The sequence below is a fragment of the Notolabrus celidotus genome, unplaced genomic scaffold (genome assembly GCF_009762535.1).
Source record: "Notolabrus celidotus isolate fNotCel1 unplaced genomic scaffold, fNotCel1.pri scaffold_228_arrow_ctg1, whole genome shotgun sequence".
NCBI lineage: Eukaryota > Metazoa > Chordata > Actinopteri > Labriformes > Labridae > Notolabrus > Notolabrus celidotus.
The window spans coordinates 1-17,735 of NW_023260076.1; the positions used below are offsets into that span (position 1 = coordinate 1).

The 17,735-nt window shown below is 43.4% G+C and overlaps 1 long non-coding RNA gene and 1 pseudogene across 1 annotated transcript; one reads left to right on the top strand and one right to left on the bottom strand.

The window, feature by feature from the left end:
• Window positions 1-5,422: 5,422 nt before the first annotated feature.
• Window positions 5,423-8,604, top strand: LOC117809080 (annotated as a pseudogene).
• Window positions 8,605-11,864: 3,260 nt separating this feature from the next.
• LOC117809081 lies at window positions 11,865-16,045 on the bottom strand. The gene is made up of 4 exons (XR_004630431.1): window positions 15,976-16,045; window positions 13,511-13,581; window positions 11,986-12,203; window positions 11,865-11,890 (listed from the first exon to the last, which is right to left on the bottom strand). It is a non-coding gene; the product is annotated as an uncharacterized LOC117809081 (long non-coding RNA).
• Between the last annotated feature and the right edge of the window lie 1,690 nt (window positions 16,046-17,735).

Genomic DNA, 17,735 nt, shown 5'->3' on the forward strand with positions numbered 1-17,735 from the left:
CTGGGGCTTTGCAGAGTCGGGGTGGCACTGGGGCTTTGCAGAGTCGGGGTGGAACTATAGTCATTTACTCTGTATGGTGTACTGGTGCTTCCTGAGTAAGCATCGTGACTGGTTACTCTCGCACTTACAATTGGCTTATATGCTTTAAAATGGCTACCAAATTCAATGGGAGGAGAGGGAGGCACTTCATCGTCACCACATGTATCGGATTCCTCTTCACTTGATTCAAGGGGTGGGGCTCTCATGGATCGCCTACATTAAGATAAAAGTAAAGAGAAGTTACTCAAATGTTATCAAGACAGTGCTAGGCGTACATACATTAACATAATGCAAATACTGCATTGCATTCCATCCCATCTGTTTTTGTTCCCATTTGTTGAATTAACAATACTAATTAACTCGCAGCATCAAAGTACACAGCTGAACAAAGACAGGTTATAGTAAGAAAATGTGGTCAATTTGTATCTGATAGGCGTTTCACTTGGTGTTATCGGTGTTATCCACAAGTATGAGTCTTAAAAGTCTTATGCCAAATAAATAAAAGGCAGATTATTCTTTGTCAGCTGCATTGATAACTTAGGAATCAGTTGAATTGTTATAATTGATTGTCTTTGTCTGATGGTACATTGAGGACCTTAATAATAGTAAACAGGTGGAGCAATTTAGAAAATATGGAGAGGAAAGATTAGAAATTACTGATGAGTCTGGACTCCCAGGGAGGAAGCTCAGGCCAACCAGCATGGAACAAAGCATGTCCCAAAGGTAGAAGGAGGCTGGTCGTGGAGCTGGTACATAGATAGAAAGGAGGTAGTAAGGTGCACTAAGGCTGTGACCCAGGCTAAGCAGGGACAGTGGGTGCGTCTCAAAGCTCTTAACTGCAGTCTCCTCTCTCCTCTGCCAAACCGGAAGTAGTTACTGACCCGCCATTTTAAATTGCGTCCCAAAGCTCCTAACGCTGCTGGAGGAGAGAGGAGTGAGGACGGAGGAGACTGATCGGAGGAGGGATAATCGAGGAGACACGGGAGCAGACTTCACGGAAGTCTTTTCTCTGACAGACACGCCCCCTTAACAAATACCTCGCACTGATTGGACGCTGCAGCGGCTCGGACTTAACTGAAACTTAACTTCAGCTGAGTTTAATAATAATGAAAAGATGGACCTTAAAACAGTCACTAAGGGTGCCCTGAAACAGATCATAAACATCCGTCTGTGTGTGATGAGCTGAGATTAAAAAGTGTTTGATGTGAGTTTCAAACACGAAATACTGAACATAAAATCAAAATAACAGGATCACTCCTGAGTTTTATATCTGATTGTTTATTTCAGATTCACTGTCTGATTAAATAGAGACATAATATCTAATATCATAGTGTGGATATGGGACTCCACACCTCACTCTTACATACTCACAATTGGCACTATTTACTCAATCACATTCATTTACTTAATCATATTATATCATATTAATTTTACTCATATAGCCAAATATACTAATCATCACGAGTGTTTAGATACAAATATAGTGTGTACTGAAACCATGCAGCTTGGCACCACGGAGAACTGAGACCTGTACAGTATTGAGGCCTCTGTCACCCTGAACATCTGAGAGAGTGGAAAAGTACTGAGAACCAAAGAACGCCATGACTGCATGTCTGATAGCGGAAAACCATAACAACAAGAAGGACCTGAAGGTCGTAGTCACAACGACATATCAAAAGTAAGACGTAATGTAGCCAAAAACAGGAACCAGGGCCTTGGGAGAATTCCATGCATCAGCAGACATAGGTTCAGTATCCCAGGAATTAAGGGGGGCAGGTGGCAGACCACACGTAGCTGATGTGCATTGGTGAATGATGAGAGAACGTTATCCTTGAGGGTAGACAGGAATGTGTGTGCGCTAACTTTCACGTTTCAGGACAACTTCTCAGGCCTTGAGGAGTATGATGGGAGTCAGAACGAGGACGACGTGGACCACCTCGGGCCAATGAGGGGGAGGCAACGCCCTCAAATTATGCACAATTCAAATTCATCCTATGTGTTAATAAATACTGGGTCAGGGAAAAAGTAGTCAGTTCAGACTTCGCGAACTGAACAGCACTGTTGTTGATCAGGGACACGATAGTCAGACCCAGAGCTCTGTACACTTTGCAATTTCTACTGGTGTTTAGAATAAAGCTGATTTTTGAAACTTCAATACCTCCTCCTATTTTTCTTCATCAAACGAACACGCGAGGACCAGGCATTCAGAGAGGTCCTCCAACAATTGGTGACCCCGACGTGATGGAGAAGGAGGAGTGAGAAGTGCAGACTGAGATTTACCACACAACGGGCACGTGAGACGAGTGACGGCAAAACCAGGGTAGCTACCACAAAAAAAGAGGTAAGCAGACACCTGTTATAACAAAGTCCTGCATTTTGGCCACTATAAATTTACTTTTGCAGTCACTCAAACCCACTCGTCCTAGTTTAATTGAAAAAGAAAACCAGTATAAGCTGCAACATAGGCTAACTCCCTTAAGGAGGAGAGCAAAAGGGGGGCCTGCTGTTGAAGGCGCTACAGCTGGCTACGCCCGAAAGGTGGGAACCTGGGTTAGGTGAGAGTCCTAGCACGTTAAACCAACGGTTTAGAAGCCGTCCCGACTCTGTTGAAAAGAAAAAGTTAAAAATAAAAAAAGTAGAGCAGAGTAAAACAGAGGTGTGGATTAAAGAAGCACCAAGGCCGCCGGTTCCTTGATACCGGAAGTGGGAACCACCGAGAGGGAAAAATTGGTGTCCGGGGTGTCCCAAAGGTTGAAATCCCTGGGGCAGGTGCCACTCCTGCACGAAACATGCTGTGTTAGCGAGAAGTCAGCGCCGATTGATACAGCAAGTACGAGGCTAGTTTAATTACTGTGTAAGTGTGACCGGCCAATAGCATTGAGAATTGGTATATTCTTACCCTGCTAAAAGTACTAATTAAGGGGTTGTTGTAACGTGGGAGGCTTCGAAGGATCAAGCACATTTGAAGTGAGTCTCTTCACTGCTGATCCTGGTTTCTGTGGGTGAAAGGGTGGTTTGGATACAGGAACCGTGTTGTCTAAAAGGCATCTGTCGCTTGGGAATTGACCCCCAGAGTGAAACCGGACTGAACCAGTTCAGCCTAGAAGTTTGTTTCACTGAAGCGCAGGTGCTGGTCAATGAGCTATTCACACGAGACCTGTATGTGTTTGTAACCATAACAGTATAGAGTGTTGTAGTACATTTACAGTGTATGAACGTGAGTTGAATTATATAATATATATAGTTGTAGTACATTTACAGTGTATAAACGTGCGCTGAATTATAAAATATATAGTGCGGTAGTACATTTGCTGCGTGTAAACCGTACCCTAATTATAAACTATATAAGTAATAGAATATATATTTGTAGGGCGTGAGAGAGATGGAGGGAAAATTTGATAGGGAGTGTGAAGAATACGGGGGGTGTGGAGCAAGCTCAGTCGGAGAACAGTGGAAGTTAATTAGACTCCAATTGGCTAATGGGCTTCCCAAAAAAGGCAGAGAGAAGCAGCTGAAGGGTTATGATGACACATGGCTATGGCTCCAGGAGCAGGGTCATGTCCCGGATGATGAGGAACCGGTTGAGCTTTTACCACACCTCGCCAAGGCTGAGAGAGTACTGGTAGGACAGCTCCAGAAAACCCAGGCCGAAGAGGATAAAGGGGGATGGAAGATTAGGAGAAAGTGGAAGGCAGAATTAGCGGCCCAAGAGGAGAGAAAAGCAGCAGTACACATGATGACACTGACTTGTGCGGCGGTAGTAAACAGTCACACCCCCACACAGACTCTGACACAGACGGAGACAAAAACAGGGGCGGTGGGAGGTGCTCCTCACGTGGGGCCGCAGCCCGCGCCGCGCTCGGCGGGGGCGGTGCCGGGTGCTCCCCCTGCAGGAGCACAGCCCCCACCGCTCTACCCCGACCTAACGTTACGACAGACTGAGCCAGATCATAGGAGGACTCCTGCCTCTCCCCCGCGTTACACAGAGAGCACACAGAGAATCATGCAGGCTCCTGCGATGAGAATAAAGGGGGGGGATCATAGATTTAGAGCAGGACATAGAGGCAGGGGGACGCCTCCAAGAACTGCAGACTTTATGGAATCTGCAGCAGGAATGTATACGGGAAACTACACTGGCCATACAGGAGCGTCAAGCAGAGCTGTCAGAACAAATACAGCAGATAGAACAAGTGCAGGATGAGCTGAGGGATAGCGGTCCCACACAAAAGCCAAAAGGGGAGGACATTCCTCCCATAAAGCCAGCATACCAGTCCACGCCACGCGTGCCTGGTTTACCTCAAGTCACAGGGGATGGTGTTGCCCCCGCGCCCTCCACTAGCAATCCATTCATAGATAGAGCTTTTAGGGAGACAGGAGTTCAAGCTGGTACATGCAGGAATCTGAGAGCACTTCCCCGTGACAGGGAGGAAGATCAGAATACAGAGAGCGAAGATCAGGACTACGAGTTAGATAGTTGCTACATCGACGATGACGAACAAAGATACGATGCTGAGTTTGTGGGCCGATTGGTTATGTACAATCCAACTAACCCGCCGCGACGACCAAACAGGGGACTAAGTGAACGCACACCTTGCAATGCTCCTGCACAACATGACAATGAAACAGAGAGACGCCCGACCCCACCGTCACCGGTGGCGAGTCACACTCGGAAATCTAAACCCTGTTTAGCTCCAGGTCTCGCTCTCCCCATATTAACTGCGAACAATGGCAGCTCCGCCTATAAACCTTTTTCCTTCACGGACATGAATTGCATTTCTGAAAAAATGCCTACACCCACTGAAGGGGGACAGGGGTGGATGACTAAATTCTGTCAGCTGACAAACGGCTGGACAATAGCGATGGGGGACTGGAGAGCATTAATTGGCCGACAGCTTCCCCTGCATGAGCAACAAAAAATTGAAGTTCAAGCTCAAACAGCAATAGTGCCAGATGATGCATTATTCACGACCTATGCTACAGCCATAGGCACTGCCATGCGTACCATATATCCAGTGCCCGAGGGAGCATTACACTCTTTAACCTTAAACAGAAGAGATAAAGAGAGCATGCCTGAATTTTTCATTCGGTGTAAAGACACTTGGATCAGTGTAGCTGGAACTCATCCCAGCTCGGACAGGCTGCAGACAGCTATGTTCCGGAGAGCTATTTTAGAAGGAATGCCAAGGTCAGTGCAGGCACAAATGCAAGCTAACCCTGATTTACTAGGATGTGATGGAGACAAGTGGGAGAAGCATTTAGCTCACTATGTGCGGCAAGTGGAAGAAAAACAAAAAGTCCATGATGCTGAGGTGTCAAACAACACAGCACAATTGCTTAAGATGCAACTGGACAGTGAGAGGCGTAAATTATAGGATGATAAAAAGGCCAATAAACCAACCACTCATATGATGCAGCAACCAGTGGCTCCTGTGCCCACACAGGGTCAACATGCTCCTCAGCAGCTGGTTGCTCCTCCTGCAACTGCGCCGGCGTATCCGCCTATGCAGCCCATGTGCAGACAGCCTCAGCGGCCGATGGGGTTCGCGAGGGGTGGTTACAGGCAAGGGGGACGCGGACGGGGTGCACCTGGGGGTCAGCCAATGCGTTGCTTCACATGTGGCGTGATCGGACATATCTCCAGATTCTGCCCTATGACACCGTGGCACACACAGCGGGTGTATGCGCCTGGACAGAGACCCTCACAAGAACAACAGTATCAGCCGCCCATGCCCCAAACACCCTATGCAGCAGCCCCTGCACAGTATCAGCCGCCCATACCCCAAGTGGTCAAAAGTGGAGCATCTATTTTGTGCAGCCCAGACGGTATGGTTGTGACTTTTCCAAATGGACAATCTTTCAACTGCTCTGTTAGCAGAATTTCCTCGCAGTCCCAGATGTTTCTGGGTCAGGACAATTCACCTGGTACAGAGCCTCAGTGGGCTGACATCTATTGGGGGCTGGTGCAACCTGAGACAACGAAAGGGGGCGGAGTTTCGTCTTTGTACACTGCTTGGAAGCCCTGGCTCCACATGTTGCATCCCTATGCTCCTCCACCTGACCCGCTCCACGTGACTCTGTTTTATGACCGTGACGAGGACTTGGTGTATCGTGAGGCTTTTGAGGTAATGGAGGGCAGGGTAGAACCGGTACACTCAACGTGCTTGTATGCAGGTGCAGAGGGAATAGTTGCAGCAGTAAATTTGAGTCCTGAATTGTCACAATATTATGAAATGGCTGAAGTCTCCTCGCCACACATCACTCTCGCTGTACATACTGAGCATCAGGCCAAAGAACTGGGTCCCATGACCAAAAGGCTGTTAAAAGCTTCGGACTGGGAACCCACTCAACTCCCACACGTGTCTTATTCTCCATCAGAAAAAGCATACAGAATCTCACAGACGACAGAGGACACTGTCCTTTTGGAACACCAACAAATTGAGAGATTTCATGGCAGAGAAAAAACTGATTATCCAGATGCTGCCGGTATGCTAAACGCCATTCCTACCTCTCTCTGGTCTTCGGGCCCGACAGATGTAGGTTTTTGTTCCACTGTCGCTCCCATAATGTTTGATCTAATTTCTACTCCTGATTCTAGACCAATCTGGCAGAGGCAGTATCCACACAAAGCTGTGGCAGAGGAAGGCATTGCAGACACCATTAATGGCTTATTAGCTGCTGGTGTCCTGATTGATAACCAGAGCAATTGGAATACGCCTATCCTGCCTGTCCAAAAACAAGATTCAGGAAAATATCGCATGGCACATGATTTGAGGGCAATTAATCGCATTGTAGCAACCCCTACACTGTCAGTACCCAATCCATATACAGCACTGTCTGCTGTCGCCCCTGAGCACAAATGGTTCAGTTGTGTAGATCTGGCTAATGCATTTTTCTGTCTTCCGCTCGATCCCTCGCTGCGTGACATTTTTTCTTTCACGTATGCGGGTCGTCAGCTGACATACACGAGGATGCCGCAGGGGTTTGTGTTGTCACCCGGCATTTTTAATCATGTACTCAGAAACTTGCTGACCGATCTTCCCCTACCACTGGGCTCGGTGTTGGTGCAGTATGTTGATGATTTGTTAATTGCGTCCCCCACAGCACAAGATTGCCTCGCTGCTACGGATGTAGTATTGCGCAGATTGCTAGAAGTCGGTTTCAAAGTTTCACAGAAAAAGCTACAATGCTGCAGACAAGTTGTGTCTTTCCTGGGCAGGGTAGTCTCTCACAAAGGAACAGGGGTGTCTCCTGCCCACAAGGATGCTATCTTGCATCATACTAAGCCACAAACCGTGAAGCAAATGCTTTCATTTCTGGGCCTTACAGGCTACAGTCGTCATTTTGTGCCGGAGTATGCGGAGCTTACAGCCCCTTTGCGTGCTATGGTTAATGAGCAAGGCATGCGTAATCTCGCTGCATCATTAATTTGGGACGTGGTCGCTGAACAAAGTTTTATCACACTAAAGCAGGTTCTCTCGCACACAGCCGCCTTGGCAGTTCCTGATTACACCTTACCCTTCTTTTTGGATGTTTCTGAAAAACCACACTCAGTTAATGCGGTGCTTTTTCAAAAAAAGGGGGGGGAGAGACAGGTGTTGTCATATGTGAGTGTAACATTAGACGCAACAGAGAACAGACATGATTGATCGGGTGAAAGGGTACAGATACCTCCTGGTGGCGGTGGATGCATACACCGGCTGGCCTGAGGCTGTACCAGCTAAAAAAGAGGATGCACAAACAGTAGTGAAGTTTTTGATTAACCACTACATTCCCACACATGGTTTCCCTAAAAAGATTCGATCTGATAATGGCACACATTTTAAAAATAAACATCTACAAGCAGTAGAAGCCCAGCTGGGTCTAAAACATGCCTTTGGAACTGTGTATCACCCACTGTCTCAGGGAAAGGTAGAAAGAATGAATCAGACCCTAAAAGGTAAAATCAGCAAAGTGTGTGCACAAAACAAACTTAGCTGGGTGGATGCTCTCCCACTGGCTTTGATGTCAGTAAGGAGCTCAGTTAGTTTGCGGACAGGATTCACACCATATGAACTTATATGTGGACAGCAGTTTCCTGGACCAGGAGCTGGTGTTGTTATAGCACAGTAAACTCCTTTCTTGGCCTATAAGCCATATTATGATCAGCTCACGGCCCTTGGTTCAGCATTTTCCGCCCAGATCGCAGAGATCAGAGGGGGTGAGGAGAAGCCGCTTCCCCCTACCGACGCTGAGTGGGTGCTCCTGAAGGTCATCAAACGGAAGTGGACGGAACCTAGATGGACAGGGCCCTTTCAGGTGACGGAGAGGACAACTCACGCAGTTCGACTTAAGGGGAAAGGAAACACCTGGTTTCATTGGTCATTGTGTGCTGCAGCAGACCCTCCTGCGAGAACCCGAGCAGACATTCGCAGGGATCTGATGGAACAAGCATAAACTGTTCCTGGGTGGTAGAAAAAGGAGACATTTTATTATTTAGCTTCGCTAAACATTAAGAGTGTAGAGTCATTAGGTGTGAAGGCATAAAACAACTTACGTTGAGAGAAGTTCTGCTCAGCTACATGGGAGGTAACGGACTCCACTAGATGGCGCTATTTTGGCTTAATATTCATTAATTCTCACTATATTGATTGTTATGTCGTGTTGTTGTTGTTGTTGTTGTATTCCCTCCCCTGAAATATCTTGCAGTGACGACAAGTCCGTGGAACCTCACCAAGTGACCACGAGAGATTCCAGAAAAGACACCTAGGTGGTTGGGTAAGTGGATAGGTGTGCTCGTCTCGATGGGTGTTTCCCTGGCTGGTATGTTGTGTGTGGTGGTGTTGGTTGGATGCTGTTGTATTCCCTGTATTAGGTCTCTCTGTAACCATGCCATCGTGGCCGCATTTGAGAAGCAGGGACCCCACGCTCGCTACCAGGTGGTTGCGCTACCAGAACTTGGGCATTGTCGCAGAGGTGCCTACACCCTGGCAGTGGCTCCGCATGGGGATTCCGTGTGAAGTCCTGGTTTGTTGGTCTCAGGGAGCTGAGACCAAGAGGGGGACTTGTGGATATGGGACTCCACACCTCACTCTTACATACTCACAATTGGCACTATTTACTCAATCACATTCATTTACTTAATCATATTATATCATATTAATTTTACTCATATAGCCAAATATACTAATCATCACGAGTGTTTAGATACAAATATAGTGTGTACTGAAACCATGCAGCTTGGCACCACGGAGAACTGAGACCTGTACAGTATTGAGGCCTCTGTCACCCTGAACATCTGAGAGAGTGGAAAAGTACTGAGAACCAAAGAACGCCATGACTGCATGTCTGATAGCGGAAAACCATAACAACAAGAAGGACCTGAAGGTCGTAGTCACAACGACATATCAAAAGTAAGACGTAATGTAGCCAAAAACAGGAACCAGGGCCTTGGGAGAATTCCATGCATCAGCAGACATAGGTTCAGTATCCCAGGAATTAAGGGGGGCAGGTGGCAGACCACACGTAGCTGATGTGCATTGGTGAATGATGAGAGAACGTTATCCTTGAGGGTAGACAGGAATGTGTGTGCGCTAACTTTCACGTTTCAGGACAACTTCTCAGGCCTTGAGGAGTATGATGGGAGTCAGAACGAGGACGACGTGGACCACCTCGGGCCAATGAGGGGGAGGCAACGCCCTCAAATTATGCACAATTCAAATTCATCCTATGTGTTAATAAATACTGGGTCAGGGAAAAAGTAGTCAGTTCAGACTTCGCGAACTGAACAGCACTGTTGTTGATCAGGGACACGATAGTCAGACCCAGAGCTCTGTACACTTTGCAATTTCTACTGGTGTTTAGAATAAAGCTGATTTTTGAAACTTCAATACCTCCTCCTATTTTTCTTCATCAAACGAACACGCGAGGACCAGGCATTCAGAGAGGTCCTCCAACAATAGATAGAATAGATATATTCATGGTCAGTTATTCCTCCTGTTAGTTTCCCCGTTTGTTCTCGTTTTCTTCATGAAGAGAATTAAAGTCTGACAGTAACGTTTGTCTGTTAGTAAAAACACTTGTTATATTTCCCGTCATGTTAATAAAGGTTCATATCAGGCTGATCATTAATGAGCACGGGGTTTGAAAAGAGTTGCATGGGTTATATTTTCTCTTAAAGTAATAAATCATTTAATAATGAGGCATTTTACCGGTGAATCGATCCGTGATGCTTCAGGACGAAATAAACAGAGAGCAGATTGTCTTCATGTGCAGGTGTGTGTTAAACAGGTAAACACAGAGACAGAGCTCTGTTAAAAATATTCATTTTTATATTTAATATTCATATTTAAAAATACTCTGTAAATATTCATACCAAGGAGACTTGGATAAGGTTATTCAAAATTGTATGAAAATTTCAACAAAATAAATGAACATAGATTAAATTATTTCACAATGACAAAATAAATTCAAATCCTTTTTTGCTCAAAAAGTCTTTTTCATGCTCTTCAGTTCAGTTTAATCAATGTCTTCTTTCAAAACATTTAGTTTAATTTCAGTCCAACTTAGGGCGTTTTCACATCAGGCCCAGTTATTTCGAACCATGCTGCCATACATGAAAAAGAAAATCCTCTGCTGGGCTGGGCTGCAGTCAGGCTGAGCAGCATTGTGTAATGGAAAAGCCCCATTTGTCACTTTCTGGCAAGGGGACATCACTGTCACTCCCATCTCATCTGAAAATACCTGTCCTTTTCCCCCTCCCTCCTCTCAGTACCAAATTGCTAATTTTGTGTGTATTTTTCAAAAATGTAAGTGGGCGGAGTCAGCTTTGACTTTGGGATTCATTTACACTCAAATTTATCTTTAAAAATACATATATTAGGCAAAGAGGAAAAACACAATTTTGATCCATGTATAATGTGAACTTAACCCATAAATTAAATTAAGTATTACTTATAATAAATGATCTATAGTAATAGTATGTGAATAATATAATAGTTAATAAATAATGCAATAACAGATTTAAACACAATCCCAGCATAAACGGGAATAAAGGGTGTGACAGACAATTTTTTGGTGGAAATTTGTTTCAGTTAAAATCAGAGATGGTCATGCAGGTCAAAAGACTTAAGCAGACAATGAGTCTGTTATTATGGATACAAACTTGAACATGCATTAAAGGCTAAATAAAGCTTACTGATATTAATCACAGCTTTTTAAGGCTTGTATCATTAAAATCTTTCAGGTCAGACCAGGAAACCATTCAAAATTAAAGCACAAATTTGTTTCATAGGTTTAGCCCTTTAATTTCACTCTCAAAAGATTGATGTTATTACTTTTAAATGTACTAAATTTTCTTACAGGGGACCATGCCCCTGACCCCCCCTAAAAAGGTCTGAGTACGCATGTATAGAACTGTACCACTTCTGAACTGAATCCTGAACAGTGTGGTTGCCAGGACAGTGTGACAGTGAGTTGTTCTCTGGTTTTCCATCTGTGTATGAGCTTTGTTCAACATGTACCTATTCGGTACATGTCTGTACCGTATCGAGAGACCTGCACCAAATTGGTACAGTATGAAGTCCTACCTTTACACCACTAGAAGATACCATACCCAAAGCTCAGGTAAAGGAATCAGTCTTGGAATCTTCCTATCCTTACAAAATAAACAGGACTATTGAACCTGGGGTGTACTCAAAAATGTATAAGCCTCTGAGAATATAGTTTCTTAGACAGACATTTAGTTCTAGTGCTTTACTTGATGTGTTTAAGTACACTTACCTTCTTTGTCTCTTCTTTGGTACATCGTTGTCTGTTTGAAGATCAGAAGTAGCCTCTGCTTGTGCAAGCTTGCGTCGAGCATCCTCATATGTGTCTGTCAAGTGACAAAAACAAAACAAAACATATGGTTACAGCTAAATTGTTACACCTACCCCCTGCCATCCACAACCAAAAAACCCTTTTCTTTACCTGCATGTCCAAGTGCACGCACACTGTATGTCCCCCATGAAGCATCTGGTCTTTGCCGCTGTTTCACTGCCTTGGTGATATTAAGATTGTGGCCTGCTGGCCAAAAACAGTCCGTCTTGTCCTCATCAGTGAACCAACATGATGGAATAATATCCACAAGAGCCCTTCCTTCACTTGACACTTCCTCTCTGAACTCCACAATGCTGAAGAGGGGCATGCTGCAAAGTTAATATTAGGTAGATCAACAGTCGTGTAACTGGGGAAAAGCCACTTTTTCATCTTGAACAGGAAGCAGTATCAGTTTTTTTGTCAAGTCAGTCAGAAGCACGCCATGAAGCCTGTCAGTGAGCTGTGTCACCTTTCTGATCCCCATACAAGAAACGTCAATAGGATAATTGTAAAAGCATCCTTGTCGCTCGTAAAACTGGCACACAGCATACACTTCTCCAGATGCTGCAGACTCCACAATGTTCTTCACAACAGCAACTTTGGCCTCAACATCAAAGCAGTTGTTGCCTTGAGAGCAAGATATAATGTTTCCCTCGTATATGTACCTTTTGTACTGTATACAAGAAGGAAAGTTTGAGAGAGTTGGACCACATGCATGTGGTGGTTGAGGCTTGTTCCTCATTTCCTTGATCTTTCCTTGAGGACAGCTGGGTTTTTCACCTAAGCGTCGAACAACTTGTTGGACAGGGTTTTGTGGTCTTCTTACCAGCCTCTTTAATATTCCCAGATAATTTTCGAAAGGAAAACATGAAACATTGTCTAGGGGACCAAACTTCCTTGCATCATCAGCCAGATGAATTAAAGAGTGGGTGTTGTACACAATGTGCTCTGTTCCATAAATCTTTGCAAAATTGGTCACATAACATTTCAATAGTTTGTCCGCATAATCACAGTATTTGCTACACAAAGCTGGGCTAAGAAGAATTCTTATTGCTACAGACAGCAACATAAAGTTCTTGTATAGTCTTGGAGGTAAACGTCCTTTAAGAACCACGGGGCCTGTGTACAACAGAAACTGTCTGAATTCTGTGGCCTTCCACTGACTGTATTCCATGAGTGACCGTGGTTTTCGAGCAAAATTCCTCGGCAGATGTCCTCTGATTATTTTTAAGTGGCTGGAGATAACTGCAATGGTGGCTGCAGAAACCCTACACCGTAATGGTCCTTTGATCCACAGACTCACAAGTTTTCGCACATTTCCTAGGCAAACTAGATGCATGTAGTCAAGAACAAAGCATGACACCATTCCCATGCCTAGCTCTTGTAGGGGTGAAACACCATGATGATGTTCCTCATCTGCCATATGTTCAAACTGTTCATCTGTTCTCAGTGGTGCAGCCAGATCTGGAAATACAACCCTGTTCCCTGTTCGAACTCCATGCTCGGTACAGCGTTCACAGGAGCTGTAACCTGAATGACCCTTGGTACGTTTTAAGAAGGCACGGGCAGGGGCATCACAGATAAAGGCATCAGGAAGTGCAATCTTGTAATGTATTCCATTGTAATGTAAACCCACCTGAGTTACATGCTTCAGGTCCTGGATGAAGTCCTTCAGGTATTCCTCAACAGAATTAGGCTTTGTAGGACCTGCATACAGACCAATGATAATAACATTACATCCTGGAATTTCTTTGACTTTGGCCAAAATAGGCCATAACTCCATTTTTGAGCTTCGGAAGAGGGGCAATCCATCAATGTTGACACGAAGAGTTAGAGACTCAACTGAAGGTTGAGATTGCTGTGATAGCAATGTAGTTAGAGCATTTGATATCCCAAAATGATGATAACACCCATCTCCAATGTCTTTGACTTCACATGTTTTTGAAGTTGATAAAAGAGTCCTTGGATCTTTGGGAAGATCCAGGCCGCACTGCACTAAAATTTGTAGTAGTTCTGACAGGGCACTGTGTGAAATGTTGCGACTTGCTGCCCAATCAGCCAACTTCCTTTTGACATCAGTGCAAGGGTCAGTTTCTTCAATGCAACCCTCAGAATCAAATTCTTCATTGCTGTCACTGGATAACATGTCATAATCCGGTTCTTGGTCACTTTCATATTGAAAATCCTGCAAATCCAACACTTCCATTTGAATATGGCTTTCTGGTTCGATGACATGGCCTGGATTTGATGAGACATTATTTTTGAGACCATAATGTTCGAACATCCGCAAGTGCTCCGCAACTCTTGCTTTAATTCGTCTCCGTTTAGTCCGCGAGCTACTGTGGTAATCCATTTTTGGATCTGAAACAAAATAGATTAACAACTAGTTAGAGATGAGAATGAACAGTTCTAAGGCATCATATTCACAAAACTTAAGCATTCATTTAGTTTAGCATTCATCGTGGACAGACCAGGCTGATGTGAGCCTACACAGGGCAGACTTTCATGACTTCATGCAAAGTAGATCTCTGCACTCACATGCTGATCAACCCAAGACACACTTCGGACCGCCTCCCTGCATTTCATGCTGACAGTGTCTTCAGCAAATAAATAAATAAATATGAGCGCAGAGCTTATTTATTGATATTTATTGTATTTTTATATTATTGTATTTATTTCCACCTTATATTAAATTTTTGAGTCCTATTTTTATGTAATTTTTCTTTCTTTCTTTATATATATATATATATATATATATATATATATATATATATATATATACATATACACACACGCACATATATATAAATTTATTTTTATTTTTTTACCCACAGGATGTTGAGTGCGCTCTGTCAACGTTGCATGCTACGCAGTAAAGACGTTCCCATTCTAATCAATACAGCATCACCCTGAGTCTATCTTTGATGCTTCCACAGGGCAGACAGCATCAGACAGGAAGTCAAGCGTGGAAGAGGCCCATGTCATCCGGTGAATTCCAAAATAAAACACCATATGTGGACTCCTGACTGTTAATTAGTTAAGGCAGATGAGAAATACTCCCTGGTTATGGATTTATCATTAACATAGAACAACCCCATGGTCTATCCCTGATCCATGTCAACCATAACAGGACTTAAAGCTGTTAACTCTGTCTGAAGGTACAGGTAAAGTAGAACATAGTTTACATTACTAAACAGGAATAAACCTGGAAAAAACGAAATTTTAAAAACACTGTTGCTTGTTCACATACAGTAGAAGCACAACGGTCACAGAATAATATCAAAATTTAGCAGGAAATAGATCGCAGAAAGGCAAATCAACCTGTTGTATGTTGTTTTCTGTATACTGAGCCCAGCTGCCATGGGATGCGCTACACTGCTACTACGCTGCTTCTACGCTGCAAACACACTTCCAGCGGGCATCTGCGCAACGCCGAGCGCTGCCTGGCAGAGCCGGGACGGAATGCTGACGGAACGCACCCAGCACGGATCCTGTGGGTTTTGGGCTTTATATCAACATCGTGCATCTGTGTAATTTCACAGCACAAATGAATACAAACATGCGTTGCTAGGTCAGTCTTGTTATAACGAGGATATCTGCTGTGGAAATCTATTTCCACGGACAGATTTAGCGCAGACAGCCTTTAATTTCTGCACAGCCTTTGAATAACACTTTCCCGCTGCCCCACTCCATCAGCTATAGCCCACTGTCAGACACCTACAGACCAGAATCAGCCTCTCAATAGGCATCTTGCCCTTGGCACCGACGTGCGTTAATCAAGCTATGGAGTCAACCACCCGTCCCTCATCTCATCTTTATTTCAGATACTAATTTGGAACTAAACAAGAAATAGTGTCGTTATCTCAATTACATTATCCTCTCAACTTTACAAAAACCCGCGCGGTCTACGTGGCTAATGTTACCTGCTAGCTGCACCACCTGTAAGGCCAGACTGTTCAGCCAGCTAGCTTACCATGCCACATCTAACTCCGATCCTCCTGAACATAATAAACTTAATGTCACACATAAATCAAGCAACGATAACATGGACCATAATACGGGAAAACCAGTTGTTCAAAATAGTTTAACAATTTGTCTTACCTTTTGCAAGGATATCTCTGCAAACGAAAAGGGAAGAATGAGGTAGATGCCAAGATTCGCGCTGAAATGCGTCTTTTCATAAATTATCCATCCGCCAGGGTTGTCAGGCCTGTGTGACCAAACCATGGACCAAACTAGTAGTGATGGGAAGTGCGGCTCTTTTCAGAGAGACGGCTCTTTTGATTTGGCTCACAAAGAAGAGCCGACTTTTTCGTCGGATCTTTTGTAGCCGTATATTGTAACTTTGCAAAAACTAACAGTTTGTTTTGAAAACCCTTTTACATACAGTTTTTTTTAATGAGAAGCCTTAAAATTGCCTAATTTTGTGAATTTATTCTGTTACAAAAGCATTCTTACTTTTGTTTAGTATTTTAATCAAACTTTTTTATTGCATAAATTAACAAAAAAACGCAAACATATCCATAGAACAGAACCAAAACCAAACTCAAGCAAACATTATGTAGGCATTGAGAAAAATCAGATGCCTCAGCTCGGATGGGCTGATCCGATTTCTCCCAGATGTAGCCACAATACACAGCCTCCCCTCCATCACCTTCACCAGACGTGATGACATTTCACCACACAAAAGGTTTCGGTCTGGCACTACTTAGTGAAATGGAGGAATACTTTTAAGTGCTTCACATGTAGGATGTAGAAATAGGCAATACTTTTCTTTTCTGTCTCTTTTCTTTCTTTTTTCTTATTTTTTTTAAAATTTCATACAATTTGGGTATTTTTTGATGTTAGTAAACTGATACTGATACTGAAACCTATACTTTAGAAGAAAGAATAAAATATTGGACTATTATTTTTTTAAAAAGGTATACATTTCTGGAAAATAAAAAAATGTATCTAGGTCATCAAGAAATGTATTTACTTACAATAAATGTATCTTAATAACTTAACTTCAATTTACTTGAATTTAAAAACTTCAATTAATTGAAATGTTTGTGTAAGCAGATAAGAAATAAAGTTTATGCAAATAAGTAATTAAAGCACAAAGTTAAAGCACTCTTTTCCTTTAAAAAAAATCATATAGAGTGAATTAAAGAAATACAAGTCATCAAAGATTTTAAGAGAAATATTTATCTTTTTATTTTTCTCCAATTTGGTCTTCATACACTTTGTGGTCTGTCTGTCTGTCTGTCTGTCTGTCTGTCTGTCTGTCTGTCTGTCTGTCTGTCTGTCTGTCTGTCTGTCTGTCTGTCTGTCTGTCTGTCTGTCTGTCTGTCTGTCTAAGATAAGATATAGCAGGGATTATCTGACCTTCAGGCACACACAGTCCAGTTGAGAGAGACAGGGAAGTGCCCGGGGAGAAGAAGTGGTCATATACTTGTATTTATAATGTTCCAAATTAGTCTTTATTGTTTTACTCAAGTATTTTTTAATTCAGAAATCTACTTTTCACTACATTTGTCAACCCTAAGGAAGATAAAGGAAAAGGATCATGGACATTCAAAAAGTGAGAGTTTTTTTGTACAGTTTATTAAGAAACTATTCAGACTCGCTTAGCATATTTTTAATTTTGTTATGTTGCAGACTGATGCCACAGTCTTTAAACTATCTTTTTGGTCCCATTAATTTGCTTGCAATTTGTCTGCTTAACCCACATAGACAGCCCATGAGGGCTTGTGATTTGGGACCATATAACTAAGCCCATATGGGTCCCATGTAATGATACCCAGTTCTACCCTATGTCTGCTTAAGCCACATAGGCTCTGTATGGGTCTTGAATGCGCAGCCCATGAGGGCTTGTGATT